The sequence below is a fragment of the Corvus moneduloides genome, chromosome 3, assembly GCF_009650955.1.
Source record: "Corvus moneduloides isolate bCorMon1 chromosome 3, bCorMon1.pri, whole genome shotgun sequence".
NCBI classification, from domain to species: domain Eukaryota; kingdom Metazoa; phylum Chordata; class Aves; order Passeriformes; family Corvidae; genus Corvus; species Corvus moneduloides.
Genome location: NC_045478.1, coordinates 14,190,874 through 14,205,576, shown reverse-complemented (window position 1 = coordinate 14,205,576; position 14,703 = coordinate 14,190,874).

Sequence of the window (14,703 nt, the reverse complement as noted above, 5' to 3'; positions counted from 1 at the left end):
TGACTTCCTCATTACAGTTTCACTGCAAGCAAGTTAGAGAGTAATTTCTGCCATCCAATTGAATTTGTGCTCAGATTTTGAGAAAATATCTCTGTAAAAAAAGCATGTAAAACAACCTCAAAGAATGCAGAAAAGCATGGAATAGCCCCATCAAGGATGTTACGAGTTTTGATCATTTTACATCATCTTATAGTTGTACCCCAGATTCTGAATGGAGAGAGAAGGAAAATTGACTCCAGCATAGGTCAAAGCTGTTGTGAAAGACATTTACATTGATGGAAGGCTCTATATGTTGTCCAGATGCCCAGAATCCTTGTTGCTCTTTAAGGCATGGGAGCGTGGAGTTCCCAGCAGTGCTCCTCCTCTTTCCCCTATGGCAAGCGAGTACAGTAATGCCACATCAGTATTCCATCACCACTCCTGTGAGCCTCCTCTCGTCTTTTTTGCAGCTCTCATGCAATACAGAACACACATGGGTGCACAAAAAAGGCTTTATACTCAACCTAATGGGTGTATTAACCAGGTGCACTAGAATACTGAATATTGAGTCTCCTTAAAATATCGATATTAAAAATGCTTATCTTATAATGGTCATGGCAGTCTAGATCATGGAGTTAAATAGAAGCCTGAGTCAGGGTAATGTTTAATTTAGGATTTCTTAGGCTACCGAAAAGAAAAAGACTACAAAAAAGTAGCTATGCTATACTAAGTAGGTTGCTAGAGAATTTAAATCTAGTTCATAATCGTGTTTGTGAATTTCATATAGAGTCTGAAGAAAAATAACTTGCTGGTCTATTAGTAGTTGTGTTTATATTTACTATAAAGAAAAATGCTGCATTGAACAAGAGAAAAAAAATCACTTGGGAGACTGTAGATTTTGTGTTTGATTTTTTTATGCTACAGAATTTCTATGGTGTAAGCAACCTCTTTAATTTTTCCCATTGGGACCAAAAGTGATAGTGTTCCAAATTCAGTTTGTTGTTATGTTCTCATGTGTTCTCCATTTTTCTAGGTCCTTGATAGTGTGAATCATTCTTGGCTCATATAGTCTCAATATTTCAAGCCTGAAAAGTACTGTCTCCTGAGTTCAAAAGAACATCAGATGCACTCAGCACATTTCAGAAAGCATTGAGTCTAGCTCAGGGTAGGAATTCACAGTTTTACACTTGCTATTTTGTTTCTGGATTTCACTGGGTTTTGTGGCAATTAGTGTGAACATGCTGTTTTTGATGCTTACCATGCAGAAGCTGGACAGTCACTCTTCAAATACTTTGAGTATTTTCTATCATTTTTCAATGCAGCACCTATGTTAGCAACTTAACCAGTTCCAGGGCTCAGACACCATCTGTATACTCATAGCATATTTCCCAGCATGACTTTGACCTGAGTTAACAAGTGTCCTCTGAACAATTCCCTGGAGTAAGCACAGGCTGGCATCTATTTCCAGTAGGCTGCCTGAAGGCAGCTACACTTTGGAAGCATCGCATGGACACATCTGGGCCAAGATGCTGATCTCAGAGCCAAAGAAAGGGTCCTGGCACTGTTAAATTTAGCAGTATAGATGTAGCGTGTATGACCAAGAGCATAAAAAGCACTTGGAACACTAATCCTAACCTAATAGCTTGGACAACCTCTTGGGAAGGTTCCAGGTGAAGTACATGCAGAGCTTCCTTCAGATTAAAAAAATAATAATTGCATAATATTTGATAAATTTTCCCCTTTCCCTTTATGTGCCTGACCTGCTAGCCTGTAAAGTCAGGTTATCTCTTGCTGCTCTCTGTCTGTCCCCATGACTACAGTATTTGAATTTCAGCAGCATGTGCCTAGTGCCTTGCAGAGTTGTTAGCTGGGGTCCTGGAAACAGGAGAGCTGCGTCAGCAGGGCACGGTGCCCAGACTGATTAGTTCTGCCATGTTGATGCAGCTATGCTGCTTCCTGTTCCACAGAGAGGACATTTGGAGACATCTGAGATATTGTTGCCTTGCATAGACATAAGGACAAACAGGCTGCTACTAAAAAATGCAAATGTGCACAGCACGGAAAATAGTTATATGTATCCGAGCTTTACATTTGCACGCATGCTGCTTCTGCTTCAGAGGAGAAAGGGAGAGTCAGAAATGGCTGTTGCACACAGTTCACCTTGCCTAAATCACTGAAATTGATATCAAAAAGTATGCTTTTATATACCACAATGTGGCCATTTGCTTTATCTGCCAGAGTTTCTCACACTGATGCTTGTCAGTACTCACCTTCCTACCGAGATTTTAGATCACAAGGAAATGGAGGCTCGTGTCTGTATTTCCAAAGAAGGCAGTTAATTTTCTATTCTTCAGAGCCTTAAGGTACCCTTAAGTACAGATACTATAATTCTGGTTGAAGATACTGAGAACTCTGGCTGAAATTTGACTCCCTGACAACATTGGCCCATCAAGCCGAAGATAAGGACCCCAACAGCAGATGAAGCCAAGGTGCCGGTGGCTTTAAATGCTTAGTGTGCAGGTTTGCTACAGCTGTGCTCAAGTCCAGTCCTGGCTGGAATGCATGACCCTTCTTTGTAGTACTAAAACCCTGAGTTTTGGTGTAGGCCTTGGACCTTGTCAATGGCTGTCATTTGACAGAGATGTAATCAATCGACAGATGTAATCTGAAGGAAGGGAAAAAGGTTTAAACTTCTGCCGTCTCTGGTGTCAAAACTTGAGTGCATTGCTTTAAATCCATTTTGGATTCTACAAAATACTTAATTTGTACCTTATCTGGTTTTTATAATTTGAGATGGTGGCTGGGTAATTTCTGATGGTCATTTTCACTGCATTTTAAAAGGTTTCTGTAGAATCGGAGAGCTTTTGTCCGCCCTCTTTTATATAGAATTCAGACACAGAACAAATGCTTGGGCATTTGTCACAAGTAAGGGTACTGAAACCATCTGCACTGGGGTGTAGGGGAAGGAGGGGTAGGAGGGCATCAGATGCTAATAATGTGGAAACTACCTTTATTGGCAGTAGAAGATTTTCTATTTCTTCAGACACTTATTTTCACCTTCACAGGATATTTCTTGCCAAACCAGATGCTATTCTAATTATAGAAAATTTTTACTGTTTCTTCTTTGCACTAAAAACAACTACTAGATGTGTTTACCAGGAAAAACTAGCAACCTTACTGCAACTTAGTTTTTAACTAAGGTAATTAGCTCTTTCCAGCCCATTTCTAGCCACAGGTTTCAGTCTGCCTGTATACTCCCAAACTGTGCCCAACCTCATTGATCCTTCAAGTTATAATAGGCTCAGATACCCCAAGCTGGACACTCCACTGCCATGCTTGAAGAAAATTTTGACTTGACTCCTTTTCCCAAAGCCATGAGGTATTTCAGAGGATGACCTGGGAGCAGGATAGGGCAATGCTTCTGAGTTGCTCTCCCTTTACTATTGACTCTTGCTTGCTTTTCTCATCCGTTATCCTCTATTCCTTAAAATAAACTCAGGGCCATCAGACCATGATGTGACTCAGATTTATGATACACGATGAGTTCCATTTCACTCGGATAGCTGAGCACAGCTGGAACAATGCAATGGGACTAGACATGTTTGTGAGTGTTCGCAGAAGGAGAATTGGTTTTAAAATGGAGGAAGAAGCTATATTATATTGCATATAGCTTGTCAGAATTCATTTTTAGAGTATCTGTCAAAAGCCTCACATTATTTCATAGAACCTAGGGAAATAGCAAGAGTGGGAGAGGGAGAGGCGTAAAAAAGAAATCAAATTGGCTATTCCACCCAGTATTGCAGATCCAGCATAAAGTTATATTGTAGTCCTTCATCCTGAGACTTCAGATAATCCCATTAACCTCCAAACTGTTTTTGTCTCTGGAATTTTCATTTGAGATAACCTGCACTGAGATTTTACAGTTCACTGATTATTAGAAGTCAGAGCTGTTACAATATTACGTTTGAGTGAGATAACTTGATTTGCAGCATATGCTAGGTATACCCCCAAAGCATTGTCCTGATTCCAGGAGCGAGATTAAGGTACTAAGGGCTGCTGAAGCTTTTATTAAAGGAACAGGGCCGGAAATGAATTCATCAGTTTTCTGTATGTAGACATTATTTAGCTATTAAAAAATTCTAAACCAACAAAGAGAGTAAGATTCTGATCTTAATTAAAATGGAGTAAATCCAGAGCAGCTTCAGCACACAAATAAACAGTCTAATCTTAGATTTCTATTAACTGAGATGAGAATCTGGCTTAGTAATTATGAACTTACTTCAACATTTGATCTAATATTTGCTGTTGTCTGTGGCTTTTTTTTTCAACAGAAGAATGTACTCTGTTGTGAATCACTCACCATGAGACCTCACTCCTTAGAGACATCTTCCCAGAGAGATTTTTCTTTATTCTTGCAATGAGTAAGTGGGAAACTCCAAGGTGAGTGCACTAAGCATATGGTTCCCCCCGGGGAAATGTGTAATCATCAGAATGGCTGAGATCTGAATATATGAACCATTAGATAATATCATTTACAGAAGAAAAAAAAAATATTAAAAGTATTTTCCCATCCTCACGCTTAATTTATTTTTCCTGCTTTAGTTAGAGGGCACTGTATTCCTTCAGTGCTTTTAGGCTGGCAGCAGATTAGTTTATGAACGTAATGTGACTACGCTGCACAGTAGAGCTGGATTGATTGGCATGAAACATAAACCTATCAAAAGAGAAAATCAAGCAGCCTGATAGCTCTGCTGTCAAGGCACATTTATCTTTCATTGCAGCCTTGGTGGTCCCACTGCCTGGGATTAAAAAGCTAAAATTGGAATGATCTTGAGTTAGTGTGAAAATTTTCCATTAAAATTTCTGTTCAATAAGAACTGAATTTTGAAAACCTATACATCTATCTCTTTACTCCATGCCCAGTAAAACACCTTCAGTGTTTCTCAAACACCCCTATCAACACTGCTATATACTTCACACATGATTTCCAAAACTCCTCATTCACCTTCACATTAGTGTATCAACGGTGATTTTACTCTTGTCTTGACTTGCACAACAAAATGACACAGGCATTGCAGTCCAAATTTGTCCTTAAGAACCTTCCCTCTGGCTTCCACCTTTTACACACAAACTCTGGGATTTTCAGTTTGCTAGTATGCCTTTAGGTTTGAGACTGTCTACATGATGTGTTTTCCATCAGCATGTTAGGATTTTCTAAAGGAATTGGATCAAGCTCTTCATATATAGATTGCTTAAAATTCTCTCAACCCTCAAGAAATGCTTTTAAATAACCAATGAACACCCATCACTTGCCTAGAACTGAAATGACAACACTGGGCCACAAGTCAAGACCAAAGTCATGGGTCTTCAAATATTGCTGCAGATTTGCAAAAATATGTCAAACCCATGAACAAAAATCAGATCCAAAAGTCAAATATTTTTAAAGAAATGTTCTCTCTTCCATCTCTTCAGGCTTACACATTACTTAAACTCCCAGTATAAGTTCTAGTGTGATAAAAGTGGGGATTGAGGACCAAAGCAACCAAAGTGATTTTAGAGGACACCTGCGGCAACACTCCAGATGTGTATAAACCACTGGTGACAGTGATACCCTGGTACCATGTATCCATTGGTTTGTTGCTGCGGACACCACACGTCCTCCTAATCTGGAGAAGTCAGAGTCAGTAGCAGGGTCACCAGGTCAGGGTGAAAGCTGTTTAAATTACCTATAGTACAAACCTGAAAGAAACAAAGTAGATCAGCAATTAGCTACTATTATTCTGTTTTTCCACAAGTGTTAAGAATTGAGGTGTAGGAGAAGAACATTTTTTTTTGCCCCATATTGCCTCACCTTGAGTCCAGTACTGCGCAGGAGGTTAGAGTGCCTGCAAGTATTGATAAAATAAAGTTTCCACAAATATTTTTACTAAAGATTTTCCAAGCAGAAATTCTCTTTTCCCAAAGTACTGATTATTTTAAAACATTCTGTATATGTTTAGTTTCCTCTACTGGAACACGTGCTAGCAGCCCATTGTGGTGGCCTAAAGAAGGGAGGGCTTTGGTGGATCAATGCCGTGTTTGTCCCTACTGGGTCCCTCGTGGACCTCTTAGGCGGCGCTCTCCCAGCACCTCCGCGTGCACACAATCTCACCTTCGCAGGTGGTCACACACAGTCTGTGCACAAACGGAGACAAAGAGGCGAGAGGGGTTCTCTGCATGCAAACCCGAGGTGTTTAATGGCAACACCCCGAAGGGAACAGAGGCAAGAAAGAACCACAACTGAAAGCCCGTGCCCATTTTATCCCGAGAACTCCCAAAGGCGGGCAGAGCATCCAAAAACAGTAGTCAGAGGGCTGGGGGGCAGAGGAGAGGTTGAATTGCATAACAGGGGCCAATGGGAAAAGGGATGGGAGGGGGAAGAGAGCCAGTGACCAGCAGAATCTAGACACAGGGAGAACTTTCTGGCACAGTGTTTTAAGGAAAGACCACTTTTAAGGCAACTTGGGGAGTGTAAAGTGGACTTAGCCACCGCAACATCGGCCTAGGAGGATATAATTGACCTCTTACTTGAAATACTGACTTCTTCCTAGGCAAGCTTAATGTACAGTGAAATGTAAAGTGTGGATCATAATGCTTTGAGCTGCAGTACCGTCCCGGGCTAGCGCGTTGTCCTGGTACCAAGCAAGCTGCTGCCTGCCCTGAGCGGGACAGATGGAGTCCGACTGTGGTGCAGGGGAAGCTGGCGAAGCACCCGCTCATGTTCGCCTGGCTCCCCAACGGCTGGCGCGCGAAGGAGGCAGGATAAAGTGGAGGGACTCTCTTGGGGGAAGAGGGTTTATTGCAGGGTAGAAACCCAGGAGGAAAGACAAACCATGCAGCTGCACAGGGTGCTTTTGTACCCCAACAAACAGGCGTGGAACACACACAGTAACCGATACTATATCAGCCGGGGGTGTTACCGGGGTGGGGAAAAGGGGTTACAGCAAATGGGAAATGGGGTAGGCGGGGAGGAGTAACATGGACCAATTAGCTGCTGAAGAACATAGAACTCTTTGGAAATACAACTGCATATGAGATATAGGGGGAAGGGAGAGCTGCAGCTACAGGTACAGCACGGATCACAGCCTCTTGGGTGCTCTGTTAAGGCTTTTGGGGCTGGCCCTGGGGCTGGTCATGGTTCACCACAACAGTTTTGTACTTAACCCCATGCCAGAACAAATTTCAAGATCAATCACTTAAAGGCATTCTTATGCAGACCTGCCTACTAACACAGAAGTTGTAATGCAGTTTGATCAGTTAATGACATAGGAGATGATGAATTTTGAGTTGGTGTCATGCATCCTGTTTCATATCTGGTATATTTCTAAACTGAAAAAACCCTGAAAATTAAGAAAAGGCAAATCAATAGATTATTGTAATTTAAACAAAACAAAACAAAACAAAACAAAAAGGAGCAAAAAACCAGTCATTTTTCCTCATCATCCCTTAGCAACTCTGTGATATAACAAGGCAAATAAAGGAGACAGAAGATCTGGTGCCGACAGAAAAAAGTGGGTTTGGGAGATGGAGGTGGTAATTTCCCTTTAATTTATCAAATCTCAGTTCATTATTTTCAGAATCGCATTTTGAAAGCCAAAGATCATATCTGCTCTTCATCCACAGCAGGATTTCTAGTTGCCTTCAGTTGCCTTCTGAACTTAACAGAAAGCTTGTGTTTGAGTCCTGGAAACAAGCAGTAGGATAACAGTTCTGAGCAGTTTTTTCTAAATGTACTCACATCTGTGTATTTGTTAGATGTCATTAGGAACTTAGTTAGGTGATACACTATTTCCCTGCAGTGTCTGCTATCCACATTAATAAATGTGTGGTTAGACATGACCAATGTCTCGGAGTTCCAGCTGGTGTATGTGCAGTGGTGTAGCCACATGGATTCCAGTGAAGTTGTGATAATTTATACCAGCTGAGAATCTGAACATAACATTCCCTGTTTTGTAAACATCTCCACATATCTTGCTTTTGGATGGGCCTTTTAAAATAAAGTGCATACCCCTGAAAATGTACAAACCTTATCAACCTTGGTATATTTGCTTCTGTGACTCTTTATTATATTTTTATTATTATCTGCAAATCATTTTGTGTGTGACTATTTTGTTTAAGTAAGTTATTATCAAAGTAATGCAGGAAAGTAACCTAAAATCTACATCTACCTACTGTCCAGTCTTGGTGATAAGATAAAACAAGACAGGTGGAAATTTAAGAAAATGAGATGACAAAGGCCAAGGACAATGGTGGAATTTAACTTTTGCCACCTAATCATAAGGTCTCAATTATTATCACTTTAGAAAACATCTCTCTATTTAAAAAAAAAACCCAAAAAACCAGTTTGGTTGGGCTCTACCTTTCTACAGTGGAATAGATTTTTTCTATATTGCCCTTTTTTACCTAATAGTATACAAGATGCAGATGATACTAAATTGGGAAGAACTGTTGACTCCCTTGAAGGCAGAGAGGCCCCACAAAGAGACCTTGTCAAACAAGACAATGGGCAATCACCAAACATAAGGAGCTTAATAGAGACAAGTGATAGATTCTGGCCCTGGGATGGGGCAACCCAGGATGTATGTACAGAATGGGGAATGAGATGCTGGAGAACAGTGCTGGGAAAGGAGGAGTGGTCAGTGGAAAGTTGAATCTGAGTCAGCAGTGCCCTGGCAGCCAGGAGGGCCACCTGTGCCCTGGGGTGCATCAGGCACAGCATCACCAGCCAGGCAAGGAAGGGGATTGTCCCAGTCTGCTCTGCACTGGGGCGGCCTCACCTCGAGTGCTGGGGCAGTTTTGGCACCACAATATCAAAAACACATTAAGCTATTACAGAGCATCCAAAGGAGGGAAACAAAGGTGGTGAAGGGCCTTGAGGGCAAGCCATATGAGGAGCAGCTGAGGTCACTTGGACTGTTCAGCCTGGAGGAGACTGAGGGGAGGCCTCACTGCAGTTATAGCTTCCTCGTGAGGGGAAGAGGAGGGGCAGACCCTGTGGTGACCAGGGACAGGACCTGAGCTAATGGCCTGAAGTTGTGTCAGGGAGGTTTAGGTTGGATATCAGCAAAATATTCTTTATCCAGAGTGGTTGCATACTAGAACAGGTTTTCCCAGGGAAGAGGTCACAGCACAAAGCCTGGCAGGGTTCAGGAAGCTCTTGGAAAATTCTCTGACACATGGTGTGATTCTCGGGTCTGTCCTGTGGCAGGCCAGGAGCTGAACTTGAATGATCCTTGGGGGTCCCTTCGAACTCAGGATATTCTGTGATTCTATGATACTACTACATGCTCACCCCTGGAAGAAATTCTGAGTTGTACTGACTTGTCTTCCCCCAACAGATTTGTTAAAACTGACCTTTTCATTATTTTGCATTCTTTGTAGCTTTCATCTGATCTCAGTTTGCATAAATGGCTACTGAGGCTACTCAAAGCAAGGCAGTCAGTCCTTCATATGTATAAGCAAGACACCTGGTCCTTCCAGAGAAGTACCTGTGACCACTGAGGCAGCCTCGGGAGCAGTTGCAGTTCCAAAGCTGTGATCACTTTGTGCTGAAAGTTATAATACATCCTTGCATCAATTTTCTTATGCAGGGAATAGACATTATCATGGGTGGATCCTGAATAATGCCTTTGAGAGAGATTTTGGGGAGCACTGCTGGTAGAACCTTTGCCCTCTGACTTAAGTCACATGAGGACTTTTGTTTTAACTGTTAAATTTTATATCATACCTTCCAGAATAGATGTTATATGCAGTATTGTAATATAATTCCTTCTTTGCAGCAGAGACAGATTTCTCTAGCAATTTCTAGTCAATATATCCATTATATAGTTGAGTGCAGTTTTGTTTAAGAGTCAATGCATTTCTTATGCAACATTCAAGCCTCTCTGGCTGTTGAGCTCATGTTTTCCAGGGAATCTCCTTTCTGAATCTCCTCCTGACTGCATGTAAGTTTTATAGTAACTGCATGAGAATATAGGTCTAGAATCTTATTCTATCTTCAGAATACCTTCTTCTTCAGGAGAAGATTCACTGATTGATTTTTAAGATGTTGATATACTGAACTATTACTAATATCCTATTAGTAGTTAACATATTTTTGTACCCAATTATATAGTTTGTCTCAGTTTTCATGCTATTACTATGACAAGTTCTGATTTCCATTTCTCACTCAAGACTTAGTTCTGCAAGAGCCTGATTGCTTTAATCTGAGACAGTGAGGCATGAAAATAGCAACCCAGCTTAGGTATGTAACGATATCATTAATATATACTGGATACTTGCATATTTAAGCTGAAAGAAAAATCTAGTTAATCACTTTGGAATATCCAAGTCTGAGTTCTGCCACACTGGACAGATGTTCATAGAATCATAGGATCAGCAGAAAAGTAGAAAATGTGATGCTCAAAGAGGTGGAGAAATGTCTGCTCAGAAAACAGGCCAGAGGGGAGCCTTTAAAGACATGAGGCTGATAGAAAAAATAAGACAATAAACTGTTCTTCATTTTTATAGAGGATAAAAGACAAGGCTTAAAATTTTAGAAAGATTTCATTCAGATATTAGAAAATCTTTTTTCACAGGAGATAGTGATGCACTAAAATTGTCTTGGCATCCTGTGGAATTTCAGTTAAAGGAGGGTTTTAAGAAACAGGTTGAAGAATTATCAGATGAAAATGACTGAGGTATGACTGATGCTGGACTGGGACAGTAGGATAGGTTAGATAACCTCTGAGATCTTTTCAGAACCTATTTTGCATATTTTTTCTCTGTGGTAATTTGAAGAAGCAAAGTTAGATGCCTGCATTATTTAGTCCATCTACCTTTGTCCTCCTCTGTAGCAGAGGATACAAACATTTGCCCAGTCATGAGGCATGCTGTGAGGGTAAATGCAACAAGGACTTTTAGCCAGTCAGATGCAATGGCACTAAGTAGGGATCTGGAGAAGATAGATAGCACAGACTGAAAAGCTTCAGTAGACTTGGCCAGAGTGCTTGGACTGAAACTCGGTTATCAGCATCCCTTGGGCTGCCAAGCTTTCAGTGACAGCAGAATTTAAACACTCATTTCATTGACTGCTGATTCAGTTCTATGTGAATTGAATAGGCAGTTTCTAGATCAAGAAGCAAAACCTAAAAGGTCCTAATTCTGCAATTACTTACACATGAAGCGTAATCTTCTTGAGTAGAACTGTTAAGTGTGGCTATTGTGATAAACAGAGAAAATGATGGATGTAATCAAAAGCCTCTCTGGATTGTACCCAAAGCATTCTACAACTAGGTGATAGTTTTTGATCCACAAAAACTGGCTTACTTCCCTTTTAGATAAAAATAGAAAAAAACCCCAAAACAAACCAAACCCCAAAAGCCCCCCAAACCCACAAATGAACAAAACAGTATGCTCAATGGAGCAGACACGTGTGGATGTACTTCTGGAGAAAGTTACGGCACTTTCACAGATTCTGCAACACTGGAAGTTTCAAATAATTGCTTTATATAATGATGTCTGTTAAAGCTCCACATTTTTATGTGTTTCTGTACCTGGCATGTAAAAATAAGACACCTGTTTCACTCACAACATTAACTTGTCAAAGCTCAGAGGTTTTTTCTCTGTTAAAATACTTGCAGCTGATAAATTGTGTAGATTCCATATTGTTTGACAATGGGCTAATTTGGTCAGCCATTCGAATACATCTGTTTGCATTAAATAGAGGAACTGTGGAATTTATCTGTCCTTTGTGGGACATCTAAAATTTAGATAGCTATGTTTGAATGAGTCACTCATAGTCAAGGGAGAAAAATTAGGGTGGTCAATGCAGTGTTCAGCTCATCCTAAAACAGGTCAGATGAAATTGTCTGTCTCATTGAAAAGCTCATACTGTATTTTTAAAGAAATACAGCCATAGAGTTGTGTATATGTTTTGAAAATTGTCATCAAAAGGCACAATTTGTAAAAAAAAGTGTTTTGTATAAGGAGTTTCCAGATTTTAACTGCTTGTCTTTTGAAATATTTGTATAGACTGTATTGTGTAAGAGGCAGCAGACAGATATTTCTGAACTTAGACCTTTAAGGTAAATAACCTTGTACTTTTTTGCATACAGATGGCTTGAATCCAAAAATCAGGCCAGGTAGTTGTTAATGGGCACATTTAAAGAAAAGTCAATTTTGGTCCCAGTATTTACTGTAAGTTTTAGAGATGGGGGAGATGAAAGAGAGAAGTTTGCTTTAATGAGGGTCTTGTCTGGGAAGCATGAACTACCCCTCTGCTTCCAGGTTCTGAAAGGCTTAAAACATTATTCTTCCTTCAATTCCCAGCACATCACAAGACAGTGCCTATCAATTGTATCCTTTCATGTACCAAATTCTGACAGCTATCACAGATTTTCTGAAAGCCAAAGAGAAGAAGGTCTGAGTAAAAAGGTTGATCACTTTACTATAGCATCTGTGGGATGTTGATACTTTTGCTAGTGGTTAATTTTTTTCTTATTAAATAAGACAAACACACCCGTAGCATTTAGAGAATAGAACAGTAAAAACTAAGATGGGTGCTTCAAGCAAACCTGGGGAAATAAGGATACAAACTTTCTAATGCAGTTTGATAAATTTATGATATAGAGGATATCAACAATGCTGACCTTAGGATCTCAATTTTATGCTTTACTTAACATTTACAACGCACTGACAGTTAATCTATATTGTCGTTTATTATTTTTGTACAATAAAATCCTTTATATTTTGTAGGCTGCCTTGCTTGGTGAAGTGGGAAGAATAGCTGTTTCTTAGAAATCTTTTAAGATTAGGCCAGTATTTAAGTGAATAAATAAAATTTGACTTACATAATAATCCAAATGTAAAAACCCAGATAAAAATTAGAAATTCCATATTTACTGCTTTTGACTTTTTCAAGATACCTACATCAGGTACTGAGGTCTGGAGCTCTTGTGGCAAATTCAATTCTATACTTAAAACATTTTAATTATGGAATTTGTTATAGGTACATGTTAAGGTCATTATGATATATAATTATTATATAGGTAGCGCATCTATATTCTAAAAATACACATTCTAGCAATAAGATAGAGATTAAGTAATAACACAGGAAGTTAATATACAGTCTATGTTAATAAGTGGTATTTACTTGCATAAAATAAGATGCAGTTTCAGTAAATTGTAGTTTGAGTATAAAACTACAATATGTGTACCTGAATTATCATTATTATTGTTGTTAATAATAAATTGCTTGAAGACATTCTACCTAGCCTAGTGATGTTCATTGTTCCATAGATGGAATGCTGAACACCTCTTTTTCAACATCTCCTTTCCTTCTTTTCTCCAGTGTAATCATTTCAGTCTGGGTCCACTGCCTAGTCTCAGCCTGTGTTAAGGTTTTGACAATGAAAAATTTCAAAGACTATGTACATAATCCCATTTATAGTTGCTATTTTTGAATTTAACTTCTTTCCTATTATGAGAAATTGTGAAGATTCTCTTGCTCTTTCCTAGGGAATGAAGCCATAGTCAATATCCAAACTACCATGTCTCTGCTGATAGTGCAAAGACCATTTGCTGCCAAAGGTATCTTACACTGCCAACACCAACTTCAAATGCCTATAGTAGAGGGTGTAGTCAACATGCAGCTGCTCTTTGCTCAGTCAGCACCTGTAAATGTACTGCTTTGCACTGAACCCAGCTCTACGTAAGTAGTTTTTGCACCCCTTACTTTTGGATCCCTAAATCAAATGGAAATTTAAAATAAAAATATGGCAGCGTATGTGCAGTGAATCCAGTCTAATCTCCATGTGTGGCATAAGGATGCTGCACTGGTGTGCAGATAGGGCATGGTTTCAGCTGCATCATTCCAAGCTCTGGCACGCCATTTAGGTCTAGTGTGGAACAAACCTCACAGAGCTTTTTCCAAAGAGGTAGTGGTCATTTGTCCGAATCTTTCAAACATCCAGAAATCTCTGAAAAAAAAGTGCTGAACCTGCCATTACTAATAGAAGGACACAAAAGTGTAAAATCTCTTTACTGCTCCTGACTTCCTTCCCTAGCACCAGCCTGGCAGAAGCTCACCCTACAAGTAACAGTCTCTGCAAAGTGAGCTGCAGTTTCTGCTTTGTTCAGCAAGAATTTTTGCTTCTGTGTAACCACACTTCAGAATCTCATCTGAAAAATACTAAACTTCATGATTTTGTGGTTGAATACAAAGTTCAAAATATGAAGTGAATGTAACCAACCTCATGATAGCTACTAGCATCCTTTGGCAATCTGATGAAGCAGTATGGGGGGGCTGAGGAGAGTGATTTAATATGAAATTAACTAATAAGATCAATGACATCTAAAATGGTAATATGGATAATGGTATTTTTTTCACCTCTTTTAAAGCAAAATATTAAAGTAATCTTCTTTGACACAGGCAGAAGCAGGTCTTGTCCTGGGCAAAGGGACAGCTGGTTGCTACAAAGGATTGTTATATTGAAGATGAAAAAGTTCAAACTGCCCTTCTTCCTATGCTTTTAAAACCATGCCTGTTCTTATGTAGTACACAGAGCCTGGTGTAGCAGAAATTGAGTCAATGAAATCACTCCTGTTGGTTTCAATGGGTGCTGGATTTATGCCAGAGAGAGAGAGAGTGGACACATTCTCTCTAGAAGCAATAGTCTCATCTGCTTTCATATGCACCAAATTGCT